Source organism: Rhinoderma darwinii, chromosome 1 (genome assembly GCF_050947455.1).
Source record: "Rhinoderma darwinii isolate aRhiDar2 chromosome 1, aRhiDar2.hap1, whole genome shotgun sequence".
NCBI classification, from domain to species: domain Eukaryota; kingdom Metazoa; phylum Chordata; class Amphibia; order Anura; family Rhinodermatidae; genus Rhinoderma; species Rhinoderma darwinii.
Genome location: NC_134687.1, coordinates 531,966,822 through 531,979,087, shown reverse-complemented (window position 1 = coordinate 531,979,087; position 12,266 = coordinate 531,966,822). Strand labels below are relative to the sequence as shown.

The following is a 12,266-nucleotide window of genomic DNA, read 5'->3' as shown; positions in this document are numbered from 1 at the left end:
TACACATGACCTCCAGCCTGGACGTCATGTGTATTCAGAATCCTGACACTTCTGAATCTTTTTTGTGAGATTTCCAGCAAGGGAAACGAAATCTCGTTTACCTCGTAATCTCGCGAGATTACGCGTGGCTTGCTGGAATCTCACAGAAAAGATTCAGAAGTGTCAGGATTCTGAATACACATGACGTCCAGGCTGGAGGTCATGTGTATTCATTATCAGGACACTTGTGTATGTGGCTGCACATCGTTATAGTAAGAACACTATGTGCTGTGTAAATGAATGGAGAGGAGTGCATGATGCTGACTGGTCACTGATTCGTCAGCATCATACACTTCTATTCACAACGTCCAGTTAGTAAAACAAGTAAACACGCCCAGTTAAAAACACAATACACGCCCAGTTGGACATACGAAAAAAAACACGCCCAGTTGTCCATTTCAAAGCTCATTTGCATATATATAAAATAGCTCATAACTTGGCCAAATATGAAAGTTTTTCAAAAAAACAAAACGTTACTGTTCTCTACATTGCAGCGCCGATCAGATGCAATAGGAGATAGGGATTTGAGAATCTGGTGACAGAGCCTCTTTAACTTTTGTGATCACTGTGAATGGTTCTCACAGTGATCACGTGATCAGAGACCACTGCTATTGGTCTCCGATCATCGCTCTGAAGCCTTAGGCTGTTGCTAACAGCCTTGCCTTCAGGGGTAGATTGCTTGATGCGCGCGAATCACCTTCTGAAGTGCCGCCGTGAAAAGGCGGCGCTTCAGATGAACTAACCCAAACAGCCGCCATAAAAAGGCTATACGGCGGTCGTTAAGTGGTTAATACATCAGCATTCTAGTGGTTGTAACTTTTTTAATTTTAGGACCAAATACTCGTGTGAGGCAATATTTTTTGTTGGACTAATTGGTCTTATGTTTGGTACAATTTTTGGGTACATGTATGTTAATGATTAATTTATATTCATGTGCATTTGGACTGAAACGCTTAAAAAAAATAACAATTTGTATTGTTTAATTTCTTTTTACATAAGCCACCATCACCTAAAATAATGTAATATATTTATAGAACGGTTGTAACGGTTATGGTGATACCAAATGTGTGTATATTATTTGTCACTTTGTAACCGTTATAAAATAAAATCTGTTATATGTAAAAATGTTTGCATGTTTTTAATTTTTTAATGTTTAATTTTTTTTCACAGATATTTTTAGTTCATCTTTATTTTAATTCTTTTAATCCCATTATTTAGGATTTTACATAATAATGTACATATATATATATATATATATATATATATATATATACACATCCATATATTCAAACACATTAGCCTGTGTAGATAGTGCCACCCCCCCCCCTGTAGATAATGCCACATACCCCCCCTTTGGATAGTGCCACACACCCCCCTTGTAGATAGTGCCACACACACCACCTTGTAGAGTGCCACACACCCTTTTTAGTGCCCCAAACAAATATAATAAAATTTATACTACCCTAGCCCCGTTCCCACGATGAACGGAGCTGCAGAGTCACCTTGCGTAGGCTAGCACGATGCAGTGACGTGATCGCACCAGCCTGCGCAGGGATCCTGTCTTATAGACTGCAGGCCTAATGTAGCCTGTAGCCTAGTGAATGGCAAAGCAGGAAGCTGATAGTCATAGTATTCTGAGAAACGCAGTTACAATTGAACGTGGCAGTCGCCCGGGGATCAGGGAATCCAGGGCGCCGGGACAAAAATCCTGGGCTTGGGCTCCTGGGCTCGGTGCTAGCGACGCAATGGAGGGAAACTGTGCCACCCGATCCGGCACATAAATGTTCTTTAAAAGGAACATTTATGTGCCGGGCCAGACGGCACTGGCCCACTCATGCCGTGCGCCACATAGGAACCACGTGGGTTGCTATAGAGGTAGTTCCGCCACTGTACACAAACTATTGTTAAGGCATACATTTTTGAGGGCTAAAGACTTTTTATATAAAAACCACATCGTTTCATGCCATGATAGATCCTTTTTAAAAACTTCAGCATGTAAATTGAATTTCTTAAAAGTGTGAATGTATCCAGCAAAAAAAAAAAAAATAACAAAACCGCGATTTAACTGACTAAGGCCCAAGCTCCACAGCGATAATGTACACCATGCATTCATAGTAGATCACCATTTGATATTACAGGTTATTCTCCCTAGTGTTACCATATGGGAGTTGCATAAAATCACTAGAGGCAAAAACCGCTATGGGTCTCCACCACGATTGTGCAGTGCAATAATGGCAGGGCATGTATTTGCCATCGAGCATGTACGTAGTGTAAACTCTGCGGAATTTCCGTAACAGAATTCTGTGCGGAAATTCCACAGCATTTACAGTAGCAGCAAAGTGAATGAGAATTAGAAAATCTAATGCCCAAAAAAAAAAACGCACAAAATTTGTGCAGAAAGTGTTCTGCGGTGCGTCTTTCAATTCCGCAGCATGTCAATTTGACATGCTGCGTTTTCTGAGAGGAGATTCTGCGTGTTTGGCACAGACCTCAATGGGGAGCAGAAATTCTGCAAGAGATTTATGTTGTTGCGGTTTTTACAGCGTTTCCGCAGTAAAAGCCGCTGGAAATCCGCAGTTGCACATATACTTTACTATAACCAATGTTTCACACTAAATCCGCAGGTAAAACAGAAAAACGCTGGTAAATCTGTCACAGAAATCCGCACAAAATAGTGCGTTTTTCCTGCTCATATTGCCGTGGATTTCTGTGACAAATTTACCAGCGTTTTTCTAGATATTCTGCTGCAGATTTTCTGCAACGGAAAATCTGCAGCGTATCCTGTGTGTGAGAACATAGCCTTAGGCCGGGTTCCCACGTAGCGTAAGCGCTGCAGAATTTCCCCAATGATTACGCCACAAAAATCGCAACTTCGGAAAATAAACAAAATACATACTTACCCAGAACGCCCTCCTCCTTCCTACAGTCCGGCCTCCTGGTATGATGTTGCATCCCATTTGACAGCCGCAGCCAATCACATTTGACATTACTGTGTGAATTATCTCTATGCTATGATATCCCCATGTGCATTATCCCTGTACATTGACATAACTGTGTGCATGAATCCTATTCTGTAACTTCATTAAGTTAATAATCCCTTTTCCGTAACATCACTGTAGGTCTTATCTCTGTGCAGCAGGAAAGACACATAGCACACATAGGTCCTCAATGGCAGAATTCCAGCACCCTAAATGTACGTCAGATGGTGCCAAGGGGTTAAAGCGTTTACTGCTGAATCAGTGTAAAAAATGTGATTCTCATCTTAAATTTCTGCCACGGATGTGCATTATGAAATCATTTGGTCTGGCCCTGCCGGCACGCACCAACCTCAATCAGACTGCTACCGCCGCGCCGTTCACTACTTGGCGCCGTTCACCCTCCTCCTGCTCCCAAATATGAGTGACGTCACTCATTTAGTAGCAGGAGGAGGGCCGACAGAGCCAAGTAGTGTCATTCACTACTAGTGAATGAAGCGGTGGCAGTCTGAGTGAGGTCAGTGGGTGCCGGCCCGGGAGGGGACCAGTCCAGTCACCTGACCTCGTGTCACGTCAGGTGACTGGTCCACTCCCGGGCTGGAACAGCACGCACCGACCTCACTCAGACTGCTGCCGCCGCTTCATTCACTAGTAGTTTAAGACACTACTTGGCTCCGTCCTCCCTTCTCCTTGAAATTTAGCGGAGGCCTCATGTAGAGTTTGGATCTAAATGCATTTGCCACGAGCCACAGCCTGCTCCGGCCACGGCCGCAAAATAATCGCGACACACACACTGGATGGTTATTACAAGCATCACCAAAGAGAAGCAGTTCCAGCCATCACATTAGGGGTGAGTTCATTAAATGTTTGACCAAATATAGCAGGCTAATTTTTAAGTTGATAATTTTGTATGGCCCGTGAATAATGTCATAAATATCCAAATGGAAAATCCACGCACAATACGCATCGTGTGTTATTTTACAGCAGAGAACAGAGGTTACATTGTAGTGAACACAATATAACAAAAAATATATAAATAAAATAAATAATCTGTGTTCTAGGGTCTAGGTTTTCAAACTGTAGTACATGTAAAGTTTATAATCATTGGCTAAAGGGTATTTTGATGTCAATTATTTGAGTTAGGGGGGTACATCAATTCTAGGTGAATAGCTCATTGAATAGCTATAAGATGAACATTTCTCCTGTGTACGAGATATGTTATGACATAAAACTAGTATGCACTTGTGTAAATGACTGCAGTAGATGTCCTAGATCTAGTCATTCATTATAGTAGAGATAAATAACAGATCCAAGTGTACGTGATGTGTGCAGTAAAGATGTTTATGAGAACTCTCAATAGATGTAACCTTCTCACTGTTCCAACGTCCTAGAATGTTACTTGGATTGTCATATCATCCCTGGTTAGGGCCTGTTCACATAAGCGCTAGGTTCCGTTGACGGGTTCTGTCAGACCTTTCCGTCAGGGGAACCCATCAACGGAAAAGCAAACGGAAACCATAGATTTCCGTTAGCATTACCATTGATTTCAATGATAATGCTTACGTTGCTAATGGTGTCCTTTTTTCTTTTTTACGGTGTCAATAGCGGTGTCAACTGTGCTACTTTTTTTTTTGCGGAAACAATATGTTCCAAGTCTAATCTTTATTGAATGAGCACTCCGTGTTATATAAGTTTATTATTTACACAATATGTCTGCATGGCCCCTGAGATGAGATCTTGGGGACAGTGGCTGTATGGAGATGGGGTGTACAGTTTATGGAGAGGATTTGTACTGTTTACACACATCTCAGTACTACATATTGACGTCTTTTTACACAGTACTATGCAATGTAAAAGGCCGATATCAAATTATAGGAGAATTTGTCTACTAATATGATTTAGGCTATGTTCACACGCTAAGCAAAAAACGTCAGAAAATACGGAGCTGTTTTCAAGGGAAAACAGCTCCTGATTTTCAGACGTTTTTTAATTAATTCGCGTTTTTTACGGCCGTTTTTGGAGCTATTTTTCTATAGAGTTAATGGAAAACGGCTCCAAAAACGTCTCAAGAAGTGACATGCACTTCTTTTTCGTGGGCGTTTTTTTACGTGGCCGTTTTAAAAAATCAATGGGCAGATATTTGTAGGCGTTCTGCTTCCAATTTTTCATCCGTTTTTCGGGACGTTTACGGCCCGAAAAACTGCTGAAAACACTACGTGTGCACATACCCTTAGCTGCATCTGGTATGTGTGCTGTAATTCTAGAAACAAATAAAAGCTATTCAGAGGCATCAGGGGGCATCTTTGGCGTGTGCCTCTGACTAACAAAAAAAGTAGATAAGAGGGCACCATTGGCCCAGATCTTGGTTGTAGGTGTGTGGTAGAGCTGCTGGACTCAAGAAATCAAGGTATTAGGTCAGGATCACATACTTTTGATTTCGTTTTTGTGGCAGTTTTTGGCTAATTTGTTTAGCCAAACACAGGAGTGGACACAAAAGAAAGGAGATGCATCAGTCTTTTAATATACCTTTCCTTCTTTTTGGATACATTTCTGGCTTTGGCTAAAATAAAACACTGAGCCAAAAACTGCACCAATAACTGGATCAAAATTGTGTTTGATCCTGGCCTTACTGAAACCCAACTGATGCAGCACCTTCCAGAGGTGGCCCTATTCTACACTATCAAATGCTTTAGTGGCTTCCATTTCCGGCACTCTGGTTTATCGGCGGGCATGTTTAGATTTTGAAAAAGCCTCCTGACATTGATAGCTGTACATTTAGTGGACATAAACCCTGTTAGGGCAAGTTGTGGTAATAACGCCTCTTAATAAATTTGGCGCATCTTTGGCTGTCCATGAGCCAGCAATTGAAATCTAAGTCTGCTCTCTGCAGGTGTATATTTGCACCGTAATTCACACCAATTTCTTGTGTAAAATATGGTAAATCTGTCGGACTGACGGTGACTCTGCGCACGTTTTGATGGTACTTTTGAAAAGCGGTGAGAGAAACTTGAAACCTAAACAGTCACAAATTACTACGCAAATGTGGTGTGCTCCATAATTTGTGAATTTTAAATGCCAGAATTGTGGCGCAAATCCAATACAAACGTTCCCTTAAGTCTACATGAGACGGGTAGTTGCCAATTCTTTCCTGGTGTTGGTTTAACCATTATCCCAGCTCCCTGACTGGAATGAGGAAGGTGGCACTCAGCAAAAGAGGTTAAATACTTACAGCAGATGAAGAAGTACTTCACCAATTATACCTAGGAGCTTTTGCCTAGGAGCTTTCTCATTAACCTGCATATGCACTGCCTTTTTGAGTTCTTCTAAACTAATAGATGCATCACATAGGTCTCCACATACCTCTGAGCGTTTAGGCAGAGATATAATAGAGTCTAGTCTCTGCAAGGGATTTAGTGGTCTTTAGATATATATGGAGAGGTATAGAATGAGGGAAGTACGTTCAAGATGTCACCAGTGTCACGTAGCCCATAGCTATCTGAAGCTTGAAATATATAAAAAGCGTCATAACCTCTTGTGCTTTAACCACAGTCTGCATAGCTCCCCCTCCCATAGTAACATTGACTGGTAAATAAAACTCACCGCCACCTCCAAGAGGTGTGCCCAAAGTGGTAATCACACTTCCTGCCACCTGTCCCTATCAATTGTGGCTTGAATGTTAGGCCCCATGCACACGACCATAGATTTAGTCCGTAATTAATATATACATTCATTTCTATGGCCGACGGACACTATATTTACGGGAAGTTGTCTGTGCCGTAGAAAGGCTCTGCAAAAGATAGGACATGTCCTACGTTTTGCTTTTTACGGACCGTGCTCCCAAATATTTATATAGAAGCACGGCCCGCAAATGCGGATGGCTGTCTGCGGCCACCATTGGCCGGCCGTGCCAGTAATTACGGACCTTTTGTTTCAGAAATTTTCTGCGACTGAAAATCAGCTCCATTCATCTAAATAGACCATGCAGAAATCCATACACCTGCTGCAGAATCAACCCTATTCAGATGAAGGCTACTGATTTTCAGTCGTAATAAACATTGAGAGCCACATACAGAACTGAGAGATGGTCAGGAGCCACAGTCAAATCAAAGTGATCATAGAAGCCATATAGTCGATATATAATTTAGTTTTTTTGCGGCACAAGTTCTATAATGGCAACATTTTGGGTTAGGTAGAATTTATTAATTAACGTTTATTAGCTTTTTTCGTGGGGAATGAAAAAAACATCAAGTCGACCAATATTTATTTTAGTTTTAAATTTACATTTATCACCTTGTGCCATAAATAACATGATAACTTTAGTCTCCGGGTCAGTACAATTACTGCAAAAACAAATTTATATAGCTGTTTATATGTTTTATTACTTTTGCACCATAAAAACTATTTTTTTCCCGAAAATAATTTGTTGTTGTGTTGCTGATGTTTTGCATGATTCCTTTTCTTTTTTTAGTAGTAGTCTTGTGCAGTTTTGATCTTGGCTTCAAAAAAGTATTTATTGTTGTATAGTCAAAAAAGAAGAGCAATAGCAGTTGTCACAATAATCCTTCGTAGGGGGGGGGGGGGAGGAGACGTATTTAACCCCTTAATGACCACCGATACGCCTTTTCACGGCGGTCATTAAGGGGCTTTATTCTAGGTTGCCGCCTTTTTACGACGGCCAAATAAACGTTGGAGCTACTGCTCCAACGATAGCGATCGAAGTTTACTTAGATCACGGCCTTTTAACCCCTTAAATGCTGCGGTCATTAGCGATCACTGCATTTGAGTTGTTTACAGAGGGAGGGGGCTCCCTCTGTCATCCATCGACGGCCCGCAAATGGAATGGCGGGCATTCGATGGGGTGCCATGGCAGCCGGGGGCCTAACAAAGGACCCCAGGTCTGCCCTGGCTATATACCTTTTAGGACGTGCCGGAGGTATTATACTAACAGGCAGTAATGCTCTGATATCAAAGCATTATATCTGCGATCTAAAGATTGCATAGCGAAGTCTCCTAGTGGGACTGAAAAAAGAATTAATGTGAAACAAAAATTAATAAAAAGATACACATGAAAAAAATAAAACCATTTTTTCCCCATAAAAAAATGGTTTTATTTAGTAAAAGTGTAAAAATAAAATAAAAACTACACATATATGGTGTCCCCGCAATCGTAATGACCCAAGAAATAAAGTTAGAATATTATTTAAACCGCAAGGAGAACACCGCAAAAAAAAGAATAATAAATAGTTAATCAATAAGTCCCATGAACCCCAAAATGGTAGCAATGAAGTCCCACAAAAAACAAGCCCTCATATGGCGACATTGACGGAAAAATAAAAGTTATGGCTCTTGGAAAGCGGCGATGCAAAATAAAATTATGTGTAAAGTGTTTTTAGGGTAAGGCCACACGGTGCAGTCACGGTGCGTTTTTAAAATGCAGCAAGTCATTTTTCAATAGAAGTCAATGGTGATATTTTGGTTATGTCCAGACTGCTGCTATTATATTACAATGTGTTTTTTGTGCAGCTAACTGCATCTTTATCATGTCCGACCGCATGCAGTTACTGACCGCGCTGCCAAAGTTGTTGCTGAACTGCTTGCGTTTTTGCTAACAGTTCTGCAATGCATTGTAATGAACTATATAGAGGCAGCACCTAACAAACTTCAACACGGGTGAAAACTATGTCCATCAATTATTTCCACAACAGAACTGCAGCATTAGGGTATGTGCACACACACTAATTACGTCCGTATTATACGGACGTATTTCGGCCGCAAGTACCGGACCGAACACAGTGCAGGGAGCCGGGCTCCTAGCATCATACTTATGTACGATGCTAGGAGTCCCTGCCTCGCTGCAGGACAACTGTCACGTACTGAAAACATGATTACAGTATGGGACAGTTGTCCGGCAGCGAGGCAGGGACTCCTAGCATCGTACATAACTATGATGCTAGGAGCCCGGCTCCCTGCACTGAGTTCGGTCCGGAACTTGCGGCCGAAATACGTCCGTATGTAACGGACGTAATTAGTGTGTGTGCACATACCCTTAGAGAGACAAAAAAACGCATGCAGTTGACCGCATGTGGTTTTCAAACGCAACAAAACCGTGCCAACGACGCACCATGTGGCCTTACCTTTATTGTGCAAAAGTAGTAAAACATAGAAAAAACTATACCTATGTGGTATCGCTGTAATCGTACCGACCCATAGAATAAAGGTAGCAGGTTATTTACGCCGCCTGGTAAATGGTGTAAATGTAAAATGCATAGAACAATAGCTATCCCCCCCAAAAAAGTTCATTCAAAAAAATCAATATACCCCAAAACGGTGCCATTGGAAAATACAACTCGACCCGCAAAAAACAAGTCCTCATACAGCCTCGTCCATGTGAAAATAAAAAAGTTATAGCTTTTTGAATGTGGTGATGGAAAAACGAAAAAAAAAAAAAATGCTTGGACAATGGGGCCAACAAAACAAACAAGGCAAAAAGGGAATGGGGGTAAAATAGGAAAAAACTTTTCCACATTGACTGCATATGACCAAAAATAGAAAGGTACATCAAGATTTCCTTTCAGTACACATAGCAGGGAGTGTATTGTCCATCAGAAAACACATTAAATAGGAACATGATTCATTAAGTTTGAGGGATGGGATCAGGGGCGTAGCTAAAGGCTCATGGGGCCCGATGCAAAAGTAATGTAATGACCAACTGGGCGTGTTTTTACTTTTGACCAAGTGGGTGTTGTGGAGAGAAGTTTATGACGCTGACCAATCAGTTACTAATCAGCGTCATACACTTCTCATTGTTCCAGCCCAGAATGATCGACAGCACAGTGTGATTGTGCAGTGAAAGAAGCTGGGCTGGAACAATGAGAAGTGCAGGACACTGATTGGTCACTGATTGGTCAGCCTCATACACTCCTCTCCACAACGCCCAATTGGTCAAAAGTAAAAACACGCCCAGTTGGTCATTAAGAAACTCATTAGCATAAATCTAAAATTGCTCATAACTTGCTCAAAAATGATTGTTTTTCAAAATAAAAACCACTGTTGTTATTTACAATACAGCATCAATCAGATTATGTAGGAGATAGGGCACTTATAATCTGGTGACAGAGCCTCTTTAAAGGGGTTGTCCAGTCCCTAAACATTGATGGCCTATCCTCAGGATAGGCCATCAATAGCTGATGTGTTGGGGTCCGACTCCCGGGAGCCGGCCATTCAGCAGTTTTGAAGGGGCCGCAGCACTCGTACGAGAGCTGCTTCTCCTTCATTTCACTTACTCGCTCACACTGTGAATTGCCGACACGGATTCACAGTGTGAGCAAGTGACCGGGAAGAAGGGGATGCAGCTCTCGTACGAGTGCTGCGGCCCCTTCAAAACAGCTGAAAGGCCGGCTCCCGGGAGTCGGACCCCGCCAATCAGCTTCAGCAGACAGGGATATTAATCTTACCGTCCTCTTCAGCCGCGGCGGAAGTTCTGTCCTGACTCTATCCAGGATCATGATGTTGTGCGCAGCGCATAGCGTTGTGACATCATGCGCGGCACATAGCGTTGTGACGTCATGCGCTGCGCACAGCGCTGTGACATCAGGACCTCTGCTGCGCTTCGTAACCAGGAAGGTAAGTACTGTCAGTTACTATAGTAACAGGGGACCGCGGCCCGAGTTACTATAGTAACTTTTTATCGATGTGGTGCGGGGGGCCCCAGGCCCCCCTGGCTTTGGGGCCCGGTCGCAAATGCGACCCCTATAGCTACGCCACTGGATGGGATGAGGACAACCAAGGGAAGGCCCCATACCATATAATAGAGGTCCACATAGTCACTTCTTATAGCCTCAATTCTCTCATAAATAGCGATGTGATTTATCCTAGCTTTGACCCCATACAGCGAAAGATCAGGTGATGTCCATCTGAAAGCAATGTGTATGCAGCAGCCAGCAATATAAATTGAACTAAATTGAAAACAGCAAATTGCATACCCATTGCAGTGTGGATTTTAACATTGTAAATGTATAGTAAAACTTAAAGGGGTTGTCCGTCGCCTCTCTTCAGCCTGATCCGACAGCGGGCATGGACAGACGCCGTGCAGGCTGGGTGGAGCAGTTGCCGTTGGTTGGTTCACAAAAGGTATGTTTACAATGACTTTCCACCTCCCCTATATCGCCCTGTCAAAAGTTTTTGAGACCCCATAACTGCTGAAAGATTCTCTTTAAAAACGACACACACTCATGCACCCTGTAATGCAGAAACTTGGAGCAGATACAACATTTGTATTTTTTTATTGTAATTTACATAATTTAGCATTATGAATTAATATAATGGCTAAGCATGGGTCCAGGTTATTAGCTTTCTAAGTAACATCAAAAGGCAGATCTCAGCAAAACATAAGGTTACACACCATGCTAACCATTTGCAACAGTGATCTAAATGTCACACCAGTCACGAACATTCGATTTTACAAGGCACACTGAAGTGAAATTACACTAGGGCCTGCTGAGGACACTGTAGAGGGAAGCATTAGTGGCTCGCACAATCCGAAAAAACACATTCTTTAGCAGAAAATCTTTTATTACTAATTTATATTTGAATAACTGCATTTTCTTATTAAGACACTATGAGAAATACAAGCCGAGATATATAGAACGGTCACAGTGGCCAAAATTAAAACACTACTTAAAAGGAGTTTGCCCATCAGGGGCGTTTATGGCATATCCACAGGATACCCACACCTAGCTTTAGAACAGGGCCCTCTAGCCCAGTTTTGTATTTCTGGGCTTCCTCTGCCTACCGGCCACTTCCTGACTAGATGGTCGGGAGTTACGAATACAGCGTAGCTCGCTGATCTACGTGGTTTTCGTAACTCCCATAGAAGTGAATGGCAGTTACGGAAACAGCATAGCTCGCATGCAAACGCTGCTTCCGTAACTGCCATTCACTACTATGGGAGTTACTAAACAGGGTAGCTCAGCAAGCTACGCTGGTTTCCTGAATACATGTTCGGAAAGTACAAAGTGGCACGGGAGGCAGCAGGAACTCGAGAAAGGTAAAACGGGATATAGGGGGCCCCTTTCTAGAGATAGGTTTGGGTCCCAGAGGTGGGACATGCATCTATCTGACATTTATGGCATATCCTGTGGATATGCCATAAACGTCCCTAATGGGCAAACCCCTTTAAAGTGGTTGTCCAGATTTGACTTATTTTTAGAATAGGAAATCATACTGTTTTCTAATATACATGAATTATAAATG

At 42.2% G+C, this 12,266-nt stretch overlaps 1 protein-coding gene across 1 annotated transcript in view; it reads right to left on the bottom strand.

Moving 5' to 3' along the window:
* ERAP1 (endoplasmic reticulum aminopeptidase 1) overlaps positions 1–12,266 on the bottom strand; it is a 71,018-nt gene that overhangs the window by 54,202 nt on the left and 4,550 nt on the right. The gene's annotated exons all lie outside the window — the stretch shown is intronic.